Below are 25999 nucleotides of genomic sequence, written 5' to 3'. Positions count from 1 at the left end.
GAGAGCGGACTCCCCACAGTACCAGGAATAATAAACCAGGGCTGCTGATCAGCCGCCAAGCTGGGGAAGAAGCTAGGGTGACTGGGAAAGAGAACCCAGGGAACATGCTGGGCTCTGTGTACCTGAATTGAATAGACCTTCCAGAAGGGGTGGTGGAAGATGGTGAGGAGGACAACCAGAGTAGTGTTTTTCACCAACTATCCTTCAGGGAAGCAAGTCTGGTTCCTCAACACTCCAGAGTGCAATCAAGGTCAGAGGCTAGAGCGGCATCCCGTAGATCCCAGGCCTTGGCACAGTCTCAGCGGACCAGGAATTGTTCTGGCTGTAGAGAATGTAGCAGCTAGAAAGCTCCTGTTGGAGGAGAGGATTCTAGTGCTGGAGGAACAAAAACAGTGGGACATGGTCACCATAGAGCGAGAAAAGGTCACTATAGAGCTGAGCATGCTGGCAGTCGAAGAGATAAAGGAGGCCAACAGATCCACCTCTAGCAAGGGCAGCAGTAGTAGTTCAAACCAAAGTGTAGGGGACAAGTCCAGGCACCACATTCCCAATGATTTAGTACAGGTTTATGAAATGGGGAAGGACATTTTGTATTTGTTTGAAGTGCTCAAGCTTGCTTTTCAGCTACTGGAGGGGTAGGAGGTACTGCCCTGATGAGTCGCTTACCGACACACGGGACTGATGAAAATCTTGAGTTAACTCCTGAAGAAAGGCCTGTTTATTAGAGCATGAAGGCAGCCCTTCTCAGGAAGTTCTGTAAAACCCCAGAACGGTATCTCAAGAGCTTAAGGGAGGGTGGAAAAAGTGGGAAGACATTTGAAGTGTTCACACACTTGTCATTGAGTATCTGAGCAGGTGTGTGTCTGGTAACAAAGATGACACATTTAAAGGGATGTACAATTGTATTGCATGCGAACATGTCTTGAAGAATTGGGTGGTCGACCTACACCAGCCTCTTGTGGACAACACTATTACAGACCCTAGAGAGCTTGCCAGAGCTGCTGACAGGTTTGTCAGTACTCAAGTTCAGAAAAAGGCTCAGGCGAGCACACCCAAACCAGAAGAGAAATCCTCTGACAAGAAAAGTAATAAGGATGGCAAGGACAAAGGTCCAGCCAATTCCACTTCTAGGTCAGGTCCCCAGAAGCATGAAGGGAAATTGCACAACTTTAGTTTAGCCGTTCACCCAGAAAAGAAGAGCAAAGGCACCCCAAGCACTGGGACACATGCATTCTCACAACTGATATGTTGTTTCATGTGTAAGGAGCTGGGCCATAGGCAAGGGGATCCTGCTGGCAAGGGCTTAACCAAGCAAGCCATAGCGAATGTTGGACTCATGGAGGAGGCCATAATTAGTGTAGGCCTCCTAGAGGAGGACTTCCTACTAGGCCGAGGAGTGGCTGAATGCGAACTGGTTGCACTACGTGGGAACGATATTGGATATCCACTCGAGGTCCCAGTTTTCAACAATACTCAACTGTTCTTTGAACATGTGCATATCAAAGGACACAAAACTGCTGTGGTCAGAGGCACTGTGCTGGCATCACTGCTGTCACCAGGCAGTGGGTACAGCGAGGACAGTATGTTGCTGAGCCTGATTGTAAAGTCAATGGGCCCGATTTATTGATTTATTTGCACATAAAATCGGGAATTTGCAAGTCAAACTGCGTGCGAAACACTGCCTGTTGTTTCATGGAACTCACTGCATGAGATTTCACTGCGACTTGCATGGAGTTCGCACAGGCTCAACGCGGCTCTGCGAGCGGCCAGGTGCCTTGCATGAGACTCCATTCAGGGGGTTGGAGTGGCCTGCATAGGGGCCGGAACACGCAAAATGGGAAAGAACAAGCCAGAATGTGGGCTGGACCACAGGCAGTCCATAGCACACCCACAAATGTGCATGACAAAGCGTATTCATGGATGTAACCCTGCAACCTCTCACCTGCGAAATGGCAACGTAGTGCCCTCAAAATCTCTGCCACCCGGAAGCAGCCGTATGAACTTGCGCAGAGGAATTGCAACTCTGGAGATGAGTTGCATGTCGAATTAAGGGGTATGTGTAGCAGACGGGGTTCCGATCATACTTAGGGATGTACCTACGCAGCATAGCAGGGTGCAGGGACAGTTTACGGGGGTTTGCACGCAATTTGACTGGGAATATAAATGCTTTCCATGAAACTGTACACATGTCCTTGGAGTGCCGGTTACAGTTACGGGGACACCGCACAGAGTCCCCCAAGATGCAGGCCCGCTTGCGGGGGACTCCATGCACTGTTTGAAGGGTATGTGTATTCACACCCAGGGGTGCACACAAAGGTAGCTGCTCTAGCTGTTTTTGTTTTGTTTGAGGGCATGTTGGGGGTGTTCCGGGCGCGACTAGCGTATATGGTTACTTTGAGCTGACAATTCTATGAATACGCAGGGCATGCATTTTTTATTCTGGGTGCAGGCTCGTGCAGTGTCATTCTCGGCACGTGGCCGTTACGGGAAGAATGGGCACTTTTCCATAAATCAGGGCCAATGGGTCTGATGGACAGAGTAAGTGCCCCTTGGCGATAGTAGAGTTCAGTTGGCGGGGTGAAACTACCCAGCACTGTGTATCAGTGAAAGACTCACTCTCTGTCACATGTCTGTTTGGTAATGATTTTTCTAACCCAGAGATTGTTACGGCAGTCACCAGATTGCAGGTCAAAGAGGCTGTCAGATTGTAGACTCTCAGAGCCTCAATGCCTGGAGTGCTTCCAGAGGGCTTGTGTTGGGACGGGCGAGCCTGGTAGCTCCTGGTCTAATTCCGTAGACTGCTGAGTAACCTACTCTTGCGGGGGAGAGGCCAGTAGCCACTGAGAACCCTACTTTGGTAGCAAGGGACTCAGTGATTTCAGCAGTGCCTGGCACAGCACAAAAGTCAGAGAAGTAAATTATCTCATTGATGTGAAAGGGCCTAAACAGACGTGCAGGGTCTTTCACATCAACCGGCTAAAACCCCATTATAGCCGCAATGACTTGGCCATGACATTATTGAGACTGAGGAAGAGACTGATCTTCTCCTAGACCTCTTGCACACTGAAGCCACAGATGGGTCAGTTGAAGGTGTCAACCTTGCAATTGACCCATCAGAAAAGCAACTGACAGACTGCTGGAGAGGAGTAGGTAAACGCTTTCTTGCCAGTCTCCGCCCCCTCGCCATGGTCATATTGGAACAGTCAAAGAAAAGCCATAGATGGGACCACCTGTATCATTCCTAGACCACATCAAGTGTATGAGAGACGCTATGCACTCAGACAGTCATACAGAATGTACCCTTGCACTGAAAGTGTGGAAGGATGTTGCATGGAATAAAGATACATGGCAGGATGTCTCCTGTCAAGATGTCAGAGTGCATCAGTGAATATTGTGGCTGGACATTAAATAAAATCTAATGAGGATGAAGTGATGTCATGAAGAAGATATATGAATCTATGTTGAAACAATATGAAAATATTAAGTAGCAATGTAACTGAAGCATTAAGAGTAACAGGAACCTAAAACTAAAGTAACCATGGATCTAAAGAAAATGAAGTAACTTACTGACAAATAACTGCAAATATGCAGTAACGCATGGTAGAAAGACAGCATATAGAAGCTTGCTGTAGAGGAATGAATAACGTGGCAAGGACAACCATATTAGGAAAATGGACGACAGCTCACGTCGAATTTAACCAAGCTATCCAAGAGACAGGCTAAGGCTGCGAGAATCAGGAGACCACAGAAAAGTAGCCCCATGAGCAGACCCAATGATAAGTCAAGGTTGGCTCAGAGCGAAGATGCTATTTTGTTAATAAGAGCAAAGCACAAAGGTAGTACATGGATAAGCTCGGAATGTGCAACATTCTTTATAGATGGAAGAAGATGAAAACACCCATGAGAGCCAAAGTGCTGGCCAATTAACAGTGTATAAAGCTCATATGAGATAGAGTGAGCAGGTCTCTATAGGTCGAGAGGAGCAACGGCACCTTGCATAATTAAATCAAATAGCAGTACATGGAAGGCTGAAATTGACAAAGTTGTGATCTTTTTACAAGTGACTCAGAAGTTGAAAACAAAGACTATTCATTAGAGCCTTAAGCTAAGATAGTGGTGTGCTCACATCCCTTGAATGTTCCAGAACAGCGAGCAGCAACAAGGTCATCTACAAATAGAAGGCTTTGGCTGATGGTCTACCGATGACAAATGATGGACTCAGTGCCTTAAGTGGCACTACAAAATGAGCCGGGGCTCATCAAGGGGGAGTGGCCTTACAGCGGGGGTCCTGCTGGCCCGTCAGGCCATGCCCCCTTGACGAGCCCCGGCTCAACTGGCTACTGGCACCCCTGCCAGGCAGCCTTTTGTAGAGATCAGCACACTCTCACCTGTGGGGCAGAGGTTGCTGATATCTGCATTTATGTTCTAAAGGCTTGCCTGGCAGGCGGCAGCCCTCGCCTATTCAGCCTTAATGGTGGCGCTGGCCCTCGCCAGCTGGGGGGGGCAGCATCACCATTAAGGCTGAAAGGGTGAGGCCGCTGGAAGCTGAGGCCGTTTTCCTGAGGACTGAAACTCCTGCGAATGCGTGGGAGTTTCAGAATTAGGAAAACAAGACCTCTGGTTCCAGCGGCCTCACGTTTTCTCCATAATGGTGGCGCAGGCCCACCGTCATCTCTTGCTTAAAGATATGCCTCGCAGGTGTGGCACCACCATTATGGCTAAAAGGCATTTTTTTCTTAAGCCTGAAGCTCTCGCACACGTCTGTCCGATTATTTGGTCTGAGATCAATTATTTTAATTCCGTCTTGCACAAAAGATGTTTCAAGATGCTAGAGAATACTGACATCTTTTACTGGGACAGTTTGCTGGTCTGTTTTCGCTGACTCCAGGTCACGCAGATTGGTGCATCCATGATGTGGGCACTGGAGACAGTATGCCGGTGAAAAGCAGAATTCACTGAATATCGAATAAAGTCAGGGACACCATCAAGGGGGATGTTTCCAAGATGTTGCCAATAGGAGTGAGGGAGCCATCCCACAGCCTCAGTGGTGGGAAGACTGAAGTGTTGACTACAGGGGGCTCAATACTGTCACAAAGACAGATACTCATGCCATTCGTTGTGCAGAGGAACTCATTGACAAGTTCAGCGATACCAAGTACATGATTACCTTTGACATCACGGCAGGGTACTGGCAGGTCGGCTTGACAGACAGAGCAAGAGAATTCCACACTTTGAACCCCATAGGGACATTATCAGTTAACTGTGATGCCCTTCAGATTGAAGAATGCCCCTGCCACTTTTCAGAGGATGGTTAATCAGGATTTGTCTGACCTGGAAAACATCAGTGTTGCCTATTTAGATGGCATTTCTGTGTTCTGCCACACCTGGGAGAATCACCTATCCCATCTGAAACAAGTGCCTCAGGCGCTGCAGAACACAGGTCTGACTATCAAGGACACAAAGTACCAGATGGTGCAGGGCACCGTGACTTACCAATGCCTCATGGTCGGTAGAGGTAAGAAACAACCTCTTGCAGCCAAAGTACAGGCTGTGAAGGATTAGGACATCCCCATCACACAGGTACAGGTGAGAGCATTCCTAGGCCTCACCGGGTCTACCAGTCGTTCGTCAACGGGTATGGGACCATTGCCATGTCCCTGAATGAAGTAACTTCAAAAAAGGTGCCAAAGAAGGTAACTTGGACCCCCGCCTGTCAAACCCCCTTTCAGGATTTGAAGAATGGATTGTGCAGAGCCTCAGTTCTGAAAGTGCTGGACTATGGTCTGGAGGTCATTATCCAGACAAACGCCTGTGATTTTTGGATTGGGGCAGTGTTATCGCAGCTGAACTCTCAAGAGGTAGAGCAACCTTTTGCCTATATCAGCAGATTAACAAAAAACGGAAAGGTACTGGACCATTGTGGAAAAAGAGGCTTCTCTGGTCTTTGGGCTTCTTAGATTGTTAATGGCCATACAAGGTGAGAACCCTAAGCTTTTGACTGGGCCATATCCCTACATGGATTAGAAATGGACATCCAGCACAAAGCAAGCTCCCAGCATGGGAATGCAGATGGCCTAAGCTGGTACTTTCACATACCCTCAGTATGGTGGTGATTCACATGCTGAGGCTGGGGGGCATGTGAGGAATTCGACCATCTGCATGGAGGTTGTACGCTCACCTGGTATTTTTTTAAATACATTTTTTAAATCATATGCCTGTATGCTGTGTCCATGCCAGAGTAAACGGTTCTATGCTCTTGGTGTGGTGTGAGCCTAGGAAAATGTGTGTGGATTTGCCCCACACATGTTCCTGAGGTCGGTCTACCATCATTCCATTTATAAAAAAAATTCAAAAATGCCCAGACGAGCGCACAACCACCATGCAGATGGTCAAATTCCTCACAACACCCATGTTGGCTTTGACAAATTAGGCCAGTACTGCCATCGTAAAAACACATTCCACTTGGCTTTACTCAAATGTCAGTATTGTAACTGTAAGAACACATTCACGATGGCGTTGCCCAACAAGGCCAGATTCTACTGTTGTAAAAACACACCCTTATTAGCTTTGGAATTAAGGCTAATACTGCCATTGTAAGAACACACTCATCTTAGCTTGTCCCAATAATGCCAGCAGTGTAGCTGTAAGAGCACACTTGTAATTGATATGCCTAAACAGGCCAGTAATTACACTTTAAGAACACCCAAATGAGGTATGTTCCCAATAAGACCAGTTCTGCCACTGTAAGATCTCACTTATATTGAATACAGTCAATGCTATCCCTGTAACAACACACTGATCTGGACTCTGCTCAATAATGCCGTACTTTGATTGTAAGAACACACTCAGAATGGCTTTGCCTAATAAGGTCAGTACTGTTGCTGTAAGTACCCACTTGTGTTGGCTTAGTTCAATAATGCCAATATATTAACTGCAAGAACTTCCTTCGCAATGTCTTTGCCAAAGAAGGTGAGTACTTCCACTGTAAGCATATACTTAGACCCAAATTCTCACTGTAATTACTAAATCATACAGGTTTTAGAAGACATTGGGCTTAATTAAGAATTTGCTGTGTGCACAAAAACTGTGGTAATGCAGTGGTAACATAGTTTCCACTGCATTACCACTGCATTATCACAATGTGGTGGTAATGGAGTGGTAAATGCATTATGCAGTAATTCTGCCAAAATCCCTATGGAGTTCTATGGGAACTAACACTGCCTACCGCCACTTGTAATCCATTGATAATTCCTCTGGACCAAGAGATGGTAAAAGTAAATCCATTTGGTGGAATCTCAGAAGATTTACCACAGAAATACCACCAAACTTGTAATGAGTCCCATAGCCATGTTGACTGTGGCCACATAGATCTGTATTTCCCCATAACACGTTGCCCTTCAACCACTTTGTCCTGTCTGAACATTCCTGGTGGCCTTCAGCCCTCCTCACCCTTCCTCCCTGCAATCACCATCTGATTCCCCTCCTCATTTCGCACACACATAGCATTCACACTATATACATGCACACACATCCACATGTGCACCAACCCTTCCCAGGAACTCAAGCAGACATACACACACAACGTTCTTTCGTTTTCCTGCTCCGACTGACACATCAAGAACACTCTCTACTGCTCTCCAGTTCAAGAAGGACCCCCACGCACCGGCAGAAAGTAGCGGGAGTTGTCAATCAATACAACTCGCCCTCCATCCTGCTTTGTGGAGTACCAGAATGTCCTCAGCCCTTGCAGGCAAGTAGTAAACTGCAGTACCGTAGCCACCATCATCAATGAGCCATGCAAGGGTGAGGATGCAAAACATTTCTGACATTGTTTGGTCCATTGGGCATTTGCTGACAGGGGAACTAAGCAGAAGGAAAACCAGGTCCCCCTCACTACCCGGGCCATCCGAGGAGTTCTAACTGCAACTGAAGGAGCACTCAGGATTTACAACGGCCTGCCCTGTGGCTCCGCCATAATGCCCCCTGCCACTCATTACAGGCGAGGCACTGATGACGATAAAACATGGGCCGTTTGTAATTGTTGTTGGTGAGCAATCTAGCATTTACGGATTAGTGATTGAGAGGGATCTGAAGTATTTTCAAACAACTGATAGTCAATAGCCCAGTGACGTTTCAGACAACTTGACAGTGATTAATTGGAAGTGTTTGATGATGATGAGCAAACATGGAGCTCTATGAGAAAATTAATTAAGCAATATAACCCTCGTGGCGATGTCATTACCACCTCAGGTAATGCCCCGGGGCCCATAGGTAAGGCCCCAGGGCATTACCTGAGTCGGTAATGCCCCCGCCGTGAGGGTTATATTGATATTAGTACCCCGGCCCGCATTATGTGCGTGACCGGGGCACTAAAAGCATTTTTTTCTGTCCCGAAACGCTGCAGTGTTTTGGGACAGAAAAGAAAAAAAAAGAAACGACCAAGAAAATGGCTGCCCTGGAAAGGGACATAAGTGTTCCCAGCGCGTCCGCTCCCGAAAGAGGATCAAAAAGAAGGTAAGTGGTAAGTGGGTTGGGAGGGGGGGAGTGGGACAGGGGGAAGAGGGAAAAAAAACCTTCCTGCGTCCCCGGCGGGGATGGCCCCGCTCCAAGTCTCCACACGGATGGAGGCTTCCCTCGTCCCCCGCCGGGGACGCAGGACCAAGAAGGTAAGTTGGGGGGGTGGGTGGGAGGGAGGGAAGGGAATTTTTTAAAAAAACTTACCCGAGCCCCTGCCGGAGGCGAAGGCAGCTTATCAGCCGCAGGGAGGCTCGGAGCGGGTATGGCCCCGCTTCGAGCCTTCTCATTGGCTGAGGGGCTGCCACGCCCCCTGCCAGGGACAAAGGCCGTGGAACCCCGACGGAGGGATTCCCGGCCTGGTAACGACTCGGCGAGGGCCAATCAGAATGGCTCTTTCATTCTGATTGCGCCCTCGCTGGGTACTAATAGTGAATAGGCAGAAGAGGATGATCATTGTGTTCTCCAAATGGATTCTGCACAGTGCGCTCGCACAGATCAGATTAGGTCACTGAGGCAAGCCCACAGGTTCACTGTGGGTCTGCCTTGGCTCCTGGTGTGACATAGGTAGGGGGGGCAGAGCTAGAAGAGCGCTTTTGGCACCAATGTACTGTGTTCGGCTCTGCCCCCACTCCATACCATAGCGCGGCAAGCGATTTTTTTTTGTAAACAACCTTGAGCGCTTGCGCAGGTCTATATGGGGCTGAAGCTGGCTGTATTCTGAGATTCGGTGAGAGCCGGCCCATTGGCCAAAGCTGCCTGCAAGCAAAAAAGGGCAAATTCCAGTTCCTGGCCCAAGTGCCCAAAAGTACAGAACTAAGACAACACTGCACACCTTTTTGTTGGGGAATACCCATAATACTAAGTTATGTTTTTATTAGTATTATGTTTATTACAAGCCACTGTCTTTTTATTGCCAGCACAAAACAAAACAAGTTTCTGTGTATTGTTTTATGTATTTACTGTATAGAGTTTATGCTCCATATGGCAAGCGCTTCACAGCTTATGGGCAATGTGGACCAGCGCCGCAAAATAAGGGCACCATATGGAGCTAGAGGGCACTGGCACATAAGCTGGGGCTGTGAGGACACATAAGGCAGTACAGCGGCACAGAAGCTGTACAATATTAGTAAGACACAGTATGTAAAACACACAACAGCGCCTTTCTCTCCTTTCCCACCTAAGTTCCCGCATTTCAGCCTGCTCCCTCCCTTCCTTGAGCTGCACAAACTACAAAGAGGGCAAACTTTTGGGGAACCAGTGGGCAGGGGAGGATATTACACCATGGTGCCAAAAGGCCCCAGGTGTGAATCCTCAGGAACAAGAAAGGAGAGAAGAAGGGGCTGCCAAGGAAGGAAGGGGGACACACACATATGCCCCATCCAGCCTTGGGCTGGCCTTCAATGTTGTGCCCAGCAAGCGCCGAATCACACCAGTCCTTTATCGCTTGTCACGTGCTTCTGTCTGTTAATCCCCAACACAATCGCCCTCAGGTCACACTCTGGGACCGGTTTAGATTGGTTTACAAATGCAAGAGATTCCTCTCTGCACTGGAGATAAACTCAACGAGTCGGCGAGGGTTCTAGCGTCCAGTCCATACTCTCGCCCTGTGTTTGCCTGCAGCAAACAGGCGCAGGCGACAGCAAAGCTCCGGCGAGAGCAAAGGCGCCCTATCAATGCACGTCGCTCCCACTCCACCCCCGCTACAGGCAAGGGATAGCGCCCGGGTTCTCTATCTGGCCATATTGGCGCCTTCTCCCAATCTCGACCCACCTGCTGCCCGGAGCGTGTGATTCGCGCACACCGCCGCGTGGCCTTGCACATCAGTGAACTTATGTGTCAGAAAGCGAGTTCTTGGAAAAACTCTAAGCACCTGGGGGCGTTTGCCAAATTTGCCCCGGGCTATTCACCGCCACTCTGCTTTGACTAATGTATACACCGTGTTTACATACTGTGCTTTCCTACTCCTGTCCATCACTTACATTCCCGTCGTTCTGCTTTCTATTTGCCCTCCCAGTTCATCCCTTCCCCTGCCTGTCATGCTGCACAGCCCGCCCCCAACTCTTTCTGTACCCCCCCTTCCTCCCCCTCCCAGCACTTTCCCTCCCTCTCCCCTGTAACTCTACCCCCTCCTCTCCTAGGGCAGGGGGGGGGGCAGCGGAGGCCGCTCCACTCCCATCAACCAAATGGGGCAAGCGAGGGGAGGTCCTGGGCTGCCGTAGCCTCACCTCCTCCTCCTCGTGGGATTAATGTGCACACACCAGCGGCTGCAGGAATAGCACCGCGCCCGCTGCCACACACGCTCCTCAGGACTCTGCGGCCGGAGGGACACACGGGGACAGCAACAAAGAGGCGGCGCAGGGACGGCATGTAAGTAGCCCTTTCGTGGCTCCCTTTCCCCCCGAGTCGCCTGCCTGCGTGCAGTGCACCTTTCGCCGGATTCTGGTTGTAAAGCTGCGAGGAAGCTTTGCAGCCTGGTAAATACACGCGAGCCCCGTTTCCCGTCTCTCTCTGCCCGTGTATGCAAACAGTATTCAAACCACATCAGCAAGACACACTTCACTGCATTTTGCATGTGGTGCGCATCCCCTTTTGAACTGGACTTTCCGTTATATGTAGTAGTGCTAAAATGGGTTATAGCGCTTAAAAAAACATTCGCACAAAAGAGCGCTTTATGAGTAATACGGGTCGCCAGAGCTCGGAATACTGCTTTAAAAAAGTCTTCCCTCGTCCCTGTCAGCCGAAAGCTGCCCGTGCGACTCTGGGATCCCTTCTCTCTCGCGAGCTGCGTGGTCCAGCATGAAAGTCGCTCTCTCTTAGACCTGTCCCAGGGGCGCACTCGCTGTTCCTGAAAGCGCCTGGAAGCTGGCTAGTGTGTGGCGCTCCTGTCCTTCTACCTTTCAGCTGAGCGGACGATCCAGATGAGTCAGGAGGACCACCTGTTCAGGACCCGCATGCTTTTGAAGAGACAGCTCCCAGTGTAAAGTAATACAAGGCGTCCTGTTATGTTTATTGTTTATTCGCGTAAAACGCGAAATCTCCCATGTTACGTTTCCCTAAACTGATGCTTCCACCCCTTCAAAGCGGCGACGGGTTGGGTATGCCAGTGTGGGGGGCGGGCCTCTATTTTCGACCGAACAGTTTACGTTTTCAAACTCCTTTCATTTGTGTCGGTATATAGTATTAAAAGGTGATTTCTTGTGTGTGGGGGAGGGGCTTGGAGCTCACGTTGCAGCTCGAGCCGCAGTAGCGCCCTCAAAAGAGCCAAATGAATGGAGACACATGAGCTGGCAATGGCGACCTTCCTCCGGGGGAAGCTGGGCCCGCAGGCGGGCAGCCTGCCCAGAGCCCCGGCCATGTGCTGGGGCTGGGATCCCTTCTTTCTCGCGAGCTTTGTTCCACGCCCCAACCCTGCAGGGGGCACACTCGGGGTAAGTGGGGGCGGGGGGCAGTGACGTAGGCACTGTCAACAGTGGTTGCCTTTTCCTCACTTTTAAGTTACTCGTCGTTACAAGTGTTTGGGGTAGTGAGATATTTATATCCCGTTCTTCCTTGAATAGCAGCCCCCGGAAACACTGCCCCAGACGCTCAGGAAAGTGTGAGCACCGTAAGGTCTGCCACTCACGCTGGCACGCCTATCCAAACGCTCCTGTTTAGGGGCAGCGGCTGTAAAGGCTTGGGTTCCTCCTTCCACAGTCAATGCAAGGAGTTGTTTTGTTTGTAAGCGGAGCTACATGTTGACGAGTACATCCACTTTCTCTGGATCACACCGTTTAGTTAGGAATCACACCGTTTAGTTAGCTGGCGAAACCGGGATCTGAACCCGTGTCTGCCGGCTAGCGTTGATGGCCGATAAGCTGCCAGACACACGTCTCTCCAAAGAAACGCGCAATCCGTTTTCGGCATCAAAGTTAAATAGAATGTGCAAGTGAACGAACAAGAAAACGAACATGCAAAATAAAGAGGTCAGACGCAATGACGGTGTGGCTGCAAAGCACACGTGCGAATGCATGTGCAATGTTAATTGTATATTGCGTGAGGACCAAGACCTTCCGGGTCTGGGCTTTTGAGGTCCCCCGACGATGGTAAGAGAATAGCGGGGAGGCACTGGAAAAGGACCATGGACTAGCCAACATAATGTAGCCAGCCCACGATGCACCGCATGGTGTTTACACCCTGGCCGGACCTATGCCCAGGGGTGTTGCTCGGTCTGGAAAAGATCAGGGGCTAAGCTAATGTCGGCAATGGCGGGACTTGTGGCTAGCTAGCATTTCGGTTGTAGCACCTGAGTTTCTATCTGGGGCTATAACCAAAAGACCCAGGGCTATAGCCCCCTCAGTCCCCCCTAGCAACGCCTCTGCCCATGCCTGGTAATAGATTGAATGATACTAATACCGGTGAGTTATCGGTTGTGCTTGCCAATGTTGCCGAGACACTTGCACATTGTCATTGACTTCAGAAGGATGAACTGCCAAGTGAGCCATGCACCTTTAATTGACATCAGAATGATAAAATGCTTAGTCTGCAAAGATGTGACATCCGTCTTCTTTGATTCCCATCAGGTATCTGAGAATGAAACATACTCGTTAATTAAAGAATTGAAACCGACTAATGACTCCCTATTTCCACTTCCTGCTTATGCTGCAAAGCGCTTGGCTGTGGAATTCACTCCATTCTTGACTGAGTTTATTAATAAATCCCTCATTCAGGACATAGTACGTCAAAGTTTAAAAAACACTATTCTGATTCCGTTATTAAGAAAACCTACCCTGGTTCCAGGGACTCTCCAGAACTATCGACCAATTGCCGGACTCCCTTGGCCTGTAAAATCCTTGAGAAGGTGGTTGGTTACCTGCCAGCTGCAGGATTTTGTGGAAAGAGAGTTGCTGCTGGATACTTCCAATCAGGCTTTCGACCTAAATTTGGTACTGAGATGGCTCTACTGACTGTTCAGGAAGATCTTTCAGAGGCCGCGGACCGAGGTGAGCTGTCAGTGTTGGTGATGCTGGACCTGTCCGTGGCCTTTGACACAGTCATCAAGATACTCTACTCGACTGATTGAGAGTGGTGGGCACAGTGTCCGAACCTGCCATTAAATTGTTTGAAGCTTTTCTGTCTGACAGCCAACAACAGGTCAGATTTGGAGACTACATCTCAGACCTAATTACGGCAGGATGCAGAGTACCGCAGAGATCTTCACTCTCACCCCTTCTTTTCAATCTTTATTTTCGCCCTCTGATGGAGATTGTGGGTATCAGGGGATGAATTATCATTCCTACGCTGACGATACCCAAATCTTCATCAAAATTGTAAATTTCAACGAAACTTTTGCAGAGATTAAACGTTGTTTGGAGGTCAGTCAGTGGATGACCACTAACCAGCTTCAATTGAATGTATCCAAAATGGAGCTTATATTGTTTTGACCCAGGCATCTCCTCACCGTCATTAAGAAAATGTCAATCCCTACCCTTTTCGGTGTTAAATTGGGTTTTGCTTCCCAGTTTAAAAACCTTGACTGTATCTGGCAGGAAAACCTCGTCAGTGATGCCCAGATATGAGCTAAAGCAGTCTTTTGTTCGCTGAGACTCTTACGCCAGGTCCTTCCAAATATTCCAAACGAAGACCATGCCGCAGTGGTGGGCGCCTTAGCCAATTCCCATTTAGATTACTAGTCAGCTGATGGGAATTCTTACAAAACAACTTCAGAGACTCCAAAAAGCCCAGGATGCGGCCAACACATTGTTCTGGCAACTGAGTAAATGAGCCCATGTATCTCCACATCGGCGCGCACTACGTTGGTTGGCAGTGGAAGAGTGCATTAAAATTAAGGTGGCGTGCCGTATTTTTAAATGCCTGAATGGACTGGCCCCAGCCTACCTAAGAGAAAAGATGTGTTGCTATCAATGGATCAGATAGCACAGTGTGCTAAGCGTTCACCCCTGATATCTGTGTGCGGCCTGCTTTGGAAGGTTCAAATCACGGCAAGGTCAACTCAGCCTTTCATCCTTCAGAGGTCAATTAAAATGGGTACCGATTTGTGGGATGATAATGTCTTCTGTCATTTCAGCACTCTGAGACCTATGGGTGTGCAGCACTATGTAAGAAATACATTATTATTATTAAGCGTCTAAGTGCCTTCGATCTAGAGATCGCTTGCTTTTGACGGTCCCCCTTTCAGTGTGTGTTTCAAGGGGTGACAGAAGATTTGCTGTTTTCTGTCCAAAACTGTGCAATACTATCCCCAGAGAGATCAGGACCCTTGCGACACTGTTCTGTAAAAGCACTCAAGATGTTTCTTTTTAGATAAAACACAATGCTATACCATGGCTGTTACTTCTGATTTTGAAACTATTTTCGGTTTATATACTGCTTTGATTCGATTTTTTTGTTCCAGCTGTGCCGCTATACGATTAAGTTCGTCACGAGCCCGTTACACATATTCAAATACATCAATTATTTCCCACCTCACACCTGTCATTGACATCAGCATGATGAAAGGCTTGTGTTGGCAATGCCATTCTGCTAAACTGTGGCATCGAGGTGACACGCGCGGACTTCAGCAGCTGGGGCTCTCGAGCTATTGTGCAGACTGTTTCTAACCACTTCAGGGCTCTGTGTACTTTTGCTGAGGAGCGCTTGAGTTCAGTGTCAATTTTCTGGGAAGGGTGGTTCATTGGGAAGATGAGGGTGACCACCCAGGAGGGAGACTCCTTCCTGTTCAGGCAAACATGGACTGTCACCCAGGCTCCTGTGGGACCCTGTGGCGCTCCCGAAGAGCCTGCCGGACAGGCCACTGCGGGCAAGTTTTGGGGACCAAAGAGGGTCAGTTTAATAATGTAGTGCCACGTTCAGCCACTAAAGTGTCCCTGGCGCTACTCCAACATTTTGTTGGGAGAAGTCATGATTTGCGATGCCTGAACACGGGCTACTTTTTTGTCGCTTCTGAGAATTATTCTTAGTCCCAGTGCCACCAAGACTGCCACCCTTGCAAATCCTGCGTGGCAGCGGAGGGGCAGTGCTGGACAGAGGTCACACTAGTGCAGTTTTGCCTTGGTGTGGCGGGTGAGGTTTTAGACGTCGAACTGGTTGCGCACAGACTCCAAAGTCTCGCACAGGAGAAGTCCCGCGTTGAATGCTGGTCAGGGCTTTGCCACGTTGGTGACCGTGGATCGCGTGGTTTGTTCAGTGGCCTGTACGAAATGGGTCGCAGATCTCACTCCAGTTCCAAGTTGGACGAGCTGCACAAAAACAATCATCACAATTGGCACTCCGAGGCAGCCTTTATGGCACTCTCAGCAAAGAGACCGTGGACTGAATGGGCGTGGAGTCTGCACTGCCAGCGTCAGCTAGAGGGCATGATGCCTCCAGCAAGAGGGGTGAGAGGAGTGATGGCATGGAAACTAAATCCTGCTGTCACTTTAGTAATGAATACTCTACAGTGGGGTAATGGAAGCTTGCACTGACTTGAACCTTTAGACTGCAGGGGTGGAGGAGGCATGCGCTGTATCTACCCGAGCAATAGTCAGAACGGTGTGATAGAAGTTTACCCTGCTGCTGCCCGTTGAATGCTCGTTTTGTGTAGAGGTATGCCCTGCTGTCTGAGTTGCACCCAGGGTCAGAATGGGGCATAACACTGTCTTGGGGCACCAATGAGAGTGGCCCACAGTTGCACATGCAAATTCATTGCTTTTGTAACAGACTGTTTGAGTAATTCCCAAGGGCGAGGTTTTGATAAAATGTGATGCAAATTGGGCATTTGAAAGAATATGTAATCAGGAACACTGGTCAAAACTACTAGCTGCACGGTGAAATAACTCATCAAACTGGCCCACATGGGTCAAAAAAGTGGCACACTTTGACCAACAAAACTGACCCATACTCGCATTTTGCATTTTTGGTTCGGGCATTGCCCTATAGGCCAGTCTGAGCCTGGTTGTACCTGATGTCTGTGCACTAGTCCAGTATAAAATACATAGTTGTAGGCATTGGTCACAAGGGGACGCAGAGGGCAAGCGTCCTTTGCTTTGCAGCAGCAGCAGCGGCAGGGACCACACTGTGTCCCCGTAGAGGCGTTTGCTCATTTCAGCTGCCCACTGTGCTTCCACCTGAGCCCGCACGCATTCTCAGTGCTGCAGGAGAGGGGCCCGCTGGTTTTTTCAGCTCTGTGGATGAGGAGCTGCGCTGTTAAATGCAGTGACTTTGAGCAGTGTAAGGAATTCACTGCAACGCCGAATTCCACGTTAATGTTCAGGGACAGTCCACAGAGCAGCCATGTGCAAAGTCTCATAGCAGATTAGGCGATGTTGTCTGACCCATCTATATATGTGGAGTTCAACCTATAAATACTTAGTTTTTTCGAATTTATTCTGTAAAATGTACTCTAAAATGATTTGTTTCCCACTGTGGAAGGGCCTAAGCTAGTTTGCTGCATTGATGCTCGGTACTGTGGCCTAGCAAGGCAAGGTGGAAAGGTAATAATATACGGGGCTGGTTAATAAAGGGACAGAACCTTATTCTTATTTTGATGTAATTCGTTATTATTGGTTTAAACAGATGCGCTAGGAAAGATATTATTTTTCGGGATCATTTATTTTTCAAAGATTGTCAACAATCACAGACAGCTTTTGCCCTGGTTAGTGCTTGTCACAAGGGAAAGCTAAAACTTTCACAATTTTCCCAAAGTATGCAGGATGTTTTTTTCTTCTTTTTTTTCTGAGAATGGATACTTTGGAACTTCCCTGTCCTGTTATCATTCCCTCATGTATTTCCTTTCTTCCACCAGACTAAGGTCTAGATACCGCTGTGGAGGGCACAATACGCCATTCCACAGACAAGCCTATGCACTCTCATACTATGGTGGTGATTTGGCACAGCATAAAAGCATATCAACATAACATTAATTTGGCTCTTTAAGGGGTTCTATGTGATTTTTGTCGATGTTTTTGATCGAATTCGATTTCCTCCCTTTATTTTTTATTTATTTTTATTTTTGAAAATCAGTTTTGTGTTTTTTTTGCATTTGGCCACAAATATATGCGGGGGAGATCCCCCCCAACATCCCGCAGGGGGAGATCCCCCAACATTCCACAAGGGGAGACCCCACAACATTCCACCTTTTTTATCATGATTACCCACCTCCCCACATATATTTTGCCCTCTAATTCATCTAAAACAAATCGACAAATTCTGCTGCGCATGTTATCTCCCTTTTGCCTGAAACGTGTTCTAGCCCGCTCTATACGCACCTGCCTGAAAAATGAGAACTGTTACTCTAAATTTAAGAACTTGCTGATTAAACTCTCAAAAGAAAAATTGCCAGGGTCCAAACTGCGCTTATTCGATTATTATATCATTGTAATTGCACCGGTGCCCTGCAGTGGTGTAAGTTTGATTACAGAGGTGGAGAGTTCAGCCACTTGATGCCTTAAAAGTCATCTCTGACACGCGGCACTTCCCAAGTTTGACTCACAACTGGGTTGACTCAGCCATTCATTCCTCCGCCATGTAAGTCTGAGAACTGTTAAATTGAGCTAATACTAGCTAATATTACAGCACTTAGAAGCAGGAGGAATCTGGCATTAAGCGCTATTTAAAAAGCTTCTATTTTTTATAAACATTCATCATTTCAATTTTAGTGCACAGAAAATGAACACTGTATTTTCGATGCACGGCACAAAACAAAAATACACATACTGTTATTCCAACGTTTTGTAAACATGGGTCAAATCTGCATTAAGACATCTCTAAATGCACCTTCATTCCAAACAATGCAGAGAAACACGTGTTTCATTGCATGCACCCTCTGTGTTGCCTTCACTGGCAAGGGGAAATAGCATGTTTTTTCTTCATCCCATGAACATGAAAGCTATCATCACACTAATGTGCGAAACACAGCACCTGTTGATCACCCCTTGCTAGCTTAGCAGTGGGTCAATTATTCCCGTTTGGCACTAACATGCCAATGGTTCAAAGGAAAGGGCAATTTATATGGACTGGGCAAAGTGCCTGGTGGGTTTGAAACAACCCGTGGTATGTTGTTTTTTAAAAGTAATTAATGGTACGTCATTGAACAATACACTTTGCCCTCATATCAGTTTAACCCCAAATTACCAGAATTCATGTCAGATTCGTCCGAACCAATCTCGTCTAGGTTGTAGCAAAGGGCCTAATTCATAGAATTGTTTTATAATGGCAAAACCCCATTGGAAAATGCTCTGTGAATCAGGGCCAAAGTGTTTTACGTGAGCTCAGCCTCAAAGTCTATGATCGATGAATGCCTGGTTAGAGGTCAGGGGAGTATCCAGCATTGCAAGAGTGTGGGTGAGGGGGTCGAGCCACGAAACAAGTCCTGCTACTTCCCCCCTAAATGCAGTGTGCGCAACTCCATGTGGTCTTATTCGCGCCCACAAACTGCCCACCCTTACCCCAATCTACTTTTTTGGTAGCATTAGTGGTAGACGACATTTTAAAACATAACAACACAAATAAAACTGCAGAATCATTGCAGACGCAGGGAACTCGCCCATTAGAGCTCTGTCCAGGCGCTCCTAAACCTAAACCTCTTAATGTGCATATGGATTGCGCCAGCCGAAATGACTTCACACAATAGGAAGGAGCACCATCAGTCTTTGATACTCGGAGGCACCATGCAAGCGACTTTGGAATAATTAGCCAAAAGTAAGCCAAGTGGCAAATAACTTTGTGGTGCAAAATACCTAAATTACACTATTGTCATATATGGAGCAACTCTATCGTCAGGCTTTAATAAAAAATAACAGCATGATCTATTAACATATGCCCTGAAGTGAATCACAGAGCTACAGATAAGACACAGTGTGATTAAATGATCTGCCCAGGATCACACACTTTGGTTAAATGGTGAAACTGGGATGTGGACAATTTAATCAACTGAGCACATCTTCCCTATAGATATTGATTAAGGTTTCTCTTTGCATTTCATGTACTTAAATAATACTTTATTTATAGCAATGCCTTAGAAGAAAAGCACATTACATAAGAAACAACACTTTCATAATTAACTTTACACTATATACATCATCATAGAAATATGTTCATCATGCAAAGTCACAATAGCATCATGCGGGTTAATATGAGCCTAACAAATCCCCCTTGGGTGAAGCCATAATCATGATTTCATAAAGCCTGCAGCATTATGCACCCTTCTGACTTCTGATCACTCCCTCCCATGCACATTTCTTAAGGGACAAACGTCCCTGCTATTAGCCCCCCACCCTCCCATCAGTGCCTAATGGCTCACATTAGCTCACAGAGCTCCTTGGGTCATTGTTCTGGTAGCGGGACACCTCTCCCGTTCCAAAAGGGTAAGGTGTCCTGCCGCACTAAGCAGGAGTTGCTCAGTACACATTGTCCTGCCAGCGGGACACCTTTCCCGTTGGGCACCCACATTGAGGTGCCTAACGGGAGAGGTGTCCCGCTGACAAAAGTCCCGGCCATGCTCTCAAAGAGCATGTGGGGAGGGGGGCAGCTTGCCTCCCCTGGCCCCCGCTCGGTACGCCACTGTTGGAGGGTGTGATCAGACTTTAAGTAGGGCCAGAGAAGAAGATTGCTAGAGCAGTTGAGGGAGAGATAGAAATATGAAACTGGATGTAGTTGAGGGGGATGTTAAACACTGAAGTGAGTACCAATGTTTCTGCGACAGATAAGGAAAAGTACTAGTTGTGAACAGAAAAATCATAGAATGGTTTGGAGGGAGGAGATTACTACATGTGGTGGCTGTCCAGTCTGGTTTACTTTCTTGAAGATGGAGAGTGAATGCTAGCAAAGAGAACAGGATGGGATTGTGTGGAGGTAGGAGGTTATGTTCAGCAGCTCTTAAGGTGTATTACTGAGTATGTCATCTTTTTGGGATGACTGACAGAATACTACCAATCAGCAGAGAGAAATGACAGAATTGTTTGGAGGCAGATATTACATTCAGTGCCTATAAATGTACCATTTCTTTGATAAGGGAAGGGAACGGCATGGAATATTTTGGATGCAAGAGCTTGCATTCTGTGACTGTAACTGAGGGCTCAATTCATGGATTTTGTGCACGTTCAAAGTGACTTTGCATGCTGAAAAGTGACTTTGCAGTGCCGACACAAACCCTGATTCATGGAACTGTGCAAATTGTATTTTTGCAGTACAAAGTTACTTTGAACCATGCCAAACATTACATGAATCGGCCCCTGAGTGTCCAACACAAGTGCCGTCCCACTCAGGCCACTAGTACCAGGAAGGGTGAAATCCCAGTGGCCACCGTGCCTGATGTACACAGACACACACAGGTGATATTTCTTGTCCCGGAGAAGAAAATCCCAGTTAACTTGTAGATCCATTGCTGACAATTGCCCTCCCTCCCATGTTGTTAGATCCCCCTCTCTTGTTCTTCCTCCTATGATTGTAAAGTGCTCTGTTGCTTCCTGAAGCTAGGCCTGCACATAATAATTACCATAATTATAATGGAATTCCAGGATTGTTTGGGTGCAGGATCCAGATTACATTCACTCACTGTAACTGAGTGTGCCATCTTTTTTATGTGATGGAAGACACTGCTAGCAAAGAGAAAATCACAGAATTACTTGGAAATTGGAGGGTACATTTCATGTGCAACCCATATGCCACCTCCATGTGTCTCCTGGCACAAGGGGGAAACCAGGAAGAGAGCTAGGTCTTTGATATACTCGGGCCCTAATCTGGCCAGAGAATTTTGGGGGGTCTGATTGCCCCTCCGTACTTGAGACATCCCTCAACCGAGTTCCCAAATGAGTTTAGGCGAGACATCAGCCCGTTTCTAAATCTCCCAATAACGCGTGCATCTGCAAAATCTAGACTATGGGGTTCGGTTAGATTAGTGAGGTCCATGGCCCAACAATGCGCTCAGTGTTTGTTCAAGAGGAAGTGCATTGGTTTTACACCCTGTACCTTTTATGTGGAAGAACAGGTGTGTTGTTGGTCGGTATCGCATCCTTTTGCCGACACCCTTGTTTTTCCGACGGGTGTTTGCCGCTGAAGTTTTGCCAAAAATTCCCATTGAAAACTTTTAGGGTGGTGGGAAAGGGTAAATAAAGGGTTGGGGGGAAGGCAAATAAAAAATAAGGGGAGATCGGGGTGAGCCCCCACCAAAACAATGTAAAACAAATTTCGATTACGTTTTTCGGCAAAACTCCAGCGGCAAAACACCTGTCGGAAAAAACGGGGACGGTGAAATGACATGGAACTTGTTGGTCGTGCTGTATAGGTTCTGTATGCGAGGGAACCTGCCTCTCCCTGTTGCCGCCCCACCCCACCCTCCCCAAAAAAATCCCCCAATCCCCTTTGCCACCCACTCCCTCCATCCCCACTTACCCGAGGGACCAGAGCTCTGTGCTCCGTTCACAGAGCTCCTCCAGTCTCCCGGCCGCCACCATAGAAATGGAAAAGGGACTTTGTCCCTTTTCCATATGCTGGTGTCCCTCTTTTTTCCCCTTTTTTCTTTATCCTCAGGAGAGCAGTTGCACAAGCAGCACGAATATCCTTAGGAAAAATGAAAGCCATTCGCACCACGGATAAACCCCGGGATGCGAATGGCTTTAATGCCAATTTAGGAGGGTGGACATGGCCGGTAATGGCCCACAGACCGAGCTGAGGCCCTCACTTTGCTCAGGCCTGCCTTACCTCAGGCTGGCTGACCCTTACCAGCCCTTTCCGCTGTCTTGAGTGGGCATGAATGCCATATTCAGACAGTCTGTGCTGGTGCAGGGTAAAGAAAGGGAAGCCGAAAAAGAAATGGATATCCTGGGGAAAATGATGAAGAAGACCAACAACCGATCTTTCACGTTTTGGAGAAGACGTTCCAGCATCATAGTAGATTTGTATTATGCACTTATTGGAGAAAGCAGAAAATATGCATTTCAAAGAAAACCTAGAACAAAAACTGACGGTATGAATCCTATTTCTGAGTGCCTTGCCAAGTTCAAGAAATGATGTGGATTAAAAGGAGCTACCAGATAACTATGTGGCAATTCAGGCAAGGGACATCCCCTGGAAGCGAGTTGAGAGGCAGTTAAGAGGTGTGTTGAGTGGCCAACAGTGAGGCAACAGAGCGATCATGGCAGATGAGCAGGAAGGAAATCTGAGAGTTGTGGGTATTGTAGTAAAGTTAGAGACTTGACGAGCGCTGTTTCCCTGAAGTGATTGGTGTGGAACCTAGATTGGTGGCAGCACTGATGCCATGCGCCTCCAGGTAGATGCTGGTCCCGTTGAACTGAATTCCGTATAATATTTTACAGTGGTGAGGAAGAAGCCAGACAGGTCAGTGATCAGGAAGCCGCTGGAGCCAGCAATGGTCTTTTTAAGAGAGGTGCAATGGTGGTCAACGTACTGCAGATATGGAAGTTCTTGGAGGGTAGCAAGAGGCTGAATAGATGGGAGAGGTAGGAGCAGGTAACTGGTCAAAGGGATCCGCAGGAGCACAGGAAGGGTTGGCAGACTCGAGGGGCAATGTCGGTGCAGGCAGATAGGTGAGGGGGAAAACTCAGCATGAGTGGAGAAGGTGAGGGAGTATGGTGGAAAGGGAAGGATGGGGGATCAATGTGTAGCTAATAAGATTGTCTTATATTTGAGAGATTTTAGAAGAAGGGTTGCACCTAATGGCAGAGAGGGAGGGGCACATGCAGAGCAGAGAAGTGGCGAGCATGGACTTGGGTGGGGGGATGGAGAAATGAAGTTGTGTACTAGCATGGCCTTACAGAGCCTATGACCGAGAAGAGCGTTTGGTAATAAACACTGGTATTGCTCTGGGCAATGCCCACCACCATTGCTTTCAGCCTTTGCAAGGTTATTCACAACAATGCCCGTGGTTAAGATTAATGTTTCATCCATCACAAATTTTGGTTGTAGTTTGTCTCCCTAAGGCGAGAGGGTATACCAGCATTGAGCCATTGGCTCCCTTTGCCTTAAAGAAGAAATCTTCACTGAAACGAGGCCCCAAAAGGCCAGACCATATTAGGAGTTACTTGTGTATCCATGCAAGGGGTCGTGGCCTAGCATTTCGTGCAGTGCTGCTCCCAGTGGGTGCAGTACCAATACTGATTAGTGTATGGCTGGTTACCTTTTGCAAACAGTTGAAGGAAAGTTGCCCCTACCATTGTCAATGGTTACGGCAATAACAATGAAGGTGGAACTGACAAGATGGTCTGAATTGAAGTTTTTGCTCTGGGGAAAGGTTAATGCCATCAAAATGTCATCTGCACCTCACGTAAATTATGCGATAAGCGTGTTGCCACTACAGATAACAAAAAGAAAAGATTTAAGGAAATTGACAGTTTGCTGCAAAACCTCCTGTTGGAAAACAAACAGCCACGACTTACATTGTGGAAGTTACAACTCCCTTGCAAGAAAGGTCTTCTCAGGATCCCTGATTTTGCATTATACCACCTGTCATACTCTGCCATTCACCTGTTACTGTTAATGGAGAATTCGCCAGATGAGTGGGCAAGGGCAGAGACTGAACCGAATACACCACTGTCTCCCGAGGCACTCTTGACATCAATGAACACAAAGGGCCATGCAGCATCAGCGTCGACAGATTTTCTGAGGAGAACAAGGCGAAAGTTGGAGGAAATGACTGGAGAAAAGGACACAGTTCAGACAAGGTCATCAGTTTGGCTGAATACAAATTGAAGATTCGACGGGAATCCGTTTTTTGGGCCGGAATCGTTCTTAGGTTGGGTACAGCGAATCAAAGACAATAAATGGTACCTGTTCCACAATTAGTTACTTCCAAGGAGGCAGTTATGGAGAACATTGTAAATTAAGACTGGCTTTAAGGGAGCTGGACATTTGTGATGATGATGTTCTTTGGGGACATCTAGTGACAATGAATGCAAAGGGCCACTGCGCTTCTAATATGTACACAGGGCCTCATTAGAACCCTGGTGGTATTAAGGGCACGGCCGCCGCCGGAATATAATTTTTACCGGGTCCATGAAATGGGCAATTACTGGGTCATGCCAACCTAGGTGGACCCGGTAATTGCCTTTTTCTTGGACCCGGTAAAAACTAATCCCCATTCCCATTGAGCCCTCATAGGGCTCAATGGGAATGGGGAGCATGCTAACACTGGGCCCGTTAATGACGGGCCTGTTGTTAGCATGCTTGTCCCCTCGTGGATCCCGCAAAGGACGTCTGGTAAAACCAGACATCCAGAGCGGGTCCCACTAGGGGACCTCGTAATAGGGCGGTATGGGGTTAAGGGCTCTGGCACCTTTACCGGCGCCATTAACCCCCTTACCGCCCACCTCGTAATGAGGCCCACATTCTTGATGAGCTTCATGCGCCCAGATCAACATCTATTCAGGGCCTGGTCTGGCTGCCTGGGCTCAGAGGTGACAAATGGGAGATGGGAGAAAATGTGTGGAAATGTAGCCTTCACATCGCTGAATGTAGGGGAGAGTCGGCCAGGTCAAAATACTGAATAATGCATTCTGGGCTCCAGTTACAATGTTTGTGCGAGGATTGAGTGATACAGATGTTTGTTGGGGATGTGGCCACAGGGAAGGGTCATTCGAGCACATGATCTGGGAGTGTTCAAAGGTGAGATTGTTTTGGTTGGAAGTCAAAAGAACCATGAACAGACCTTTATTTACTAATATTGATTTTGTATTTCATACTGTAATACTGGGGGAAGTTACTCTATAGGAAGATTTGAGCTACCCACAGAGGTGCAGTTTTTTTTATGGAAGCCCTCTCAGCAAACACAATTATCCTAAGGGACTGGAAAAATGTCAACGTCCCTAGCAGGTCTGCTTGGATTGATGATTTATGCAGAATGTCCAAATTGGAGAGGGTGATTTTGAGCAAAAAAAAGAAACTGAACTTGTATAAAGGAATTTGGGTAGGTTCTTGGAGTTGGTGTAACTATTAGACCAGTGCTTGGCCGGCCCGGCCTGTGATGTGTTTGTCTTTAATGTATTGCATTGTTAAAGAAAACCTCTCCACCACCCTCCTTGGATTGGCAAAGCGAGTTGAGAAAGGCAGACGAGTTGGTGTGGAGAACTGGTAGTGTGGCAGTCTCTTGGGTGCTCCAGTTTTATGTGATGGCCATCGAGCTATGGGAGGAGGGAGTCAAAGTGATTGAAGAAACTCTTTGTTGGGCAGTAAATAGTAACATATAGTAACATTCAATTTAGAAACATGTGGGTAAATGTATGTAATAGCACATACATTTTCAGACCATGCAAAAAAGCAGACTGTTCCACCAAAAAGTACCACCACCTAAAACCAGGTGCAAATTAATCACAGAATAGGCCATAGAAGGATACAGAAGCTTCCACGCACACAGCTGGCCAGTTGGGGGAAACGGGGGCTTCTTAGCAGCTGTTGTGCTATAAAACATCACTATTGTTCCTCACATCATGCAGCAAGAGTACTACGCTCCAGTGCTGGCGGCAGAGGCACGGCTGTGTGGATGTACCTCATTTGA

The 25999-nt window shown here is 47.6% G+C and overlaps 1 protein-coding gene across 2 annotated transcripts in view; it reads left to right on the top strand.

Annotated features, from left to right (window-relative positions):
* The first annotated feature begins 10645 nt into the window (after positions 1-10645).
* SLC38A3 (solute carrier family 38 member 3) overlaps positions 10646-25999 on the top strand; it is a 558646-nt gene continuing 543292 nt past the window's right edge. The window contains exon 1 of one of the 2 annotated variants that reach the window (XM_069644136.1): positions 10646-10884. The gene's annotated coding sequence lies outside the window, so the exon portion shown is untranslated. Of the gene's footprint in view, positions 10885-11925; positions 11946-25999 lie in introns of those variants that run through there. The other variant, XM_069644135.1, reaches the window with a different exon arrangement.

This window comes from Ambystoma mexicanum, chromosome 2p (assembly GCF_040938575.1).
Source record: "Ambystoma mexicanum isolate Mex_15411 chromosome 2p, UKY_AmexF1_1, whole genome shotgun sequence".
NCBI classification, from domain to species: Eukaryota; Metazoa; Chordata; class Amphibia; order Caudata; family Ambystomatidae; genus Ambystoma; species Ambystoma mexicanum.
This window is presented reverse-complemented; position numbering and strand designations above follow the sequence as displayed.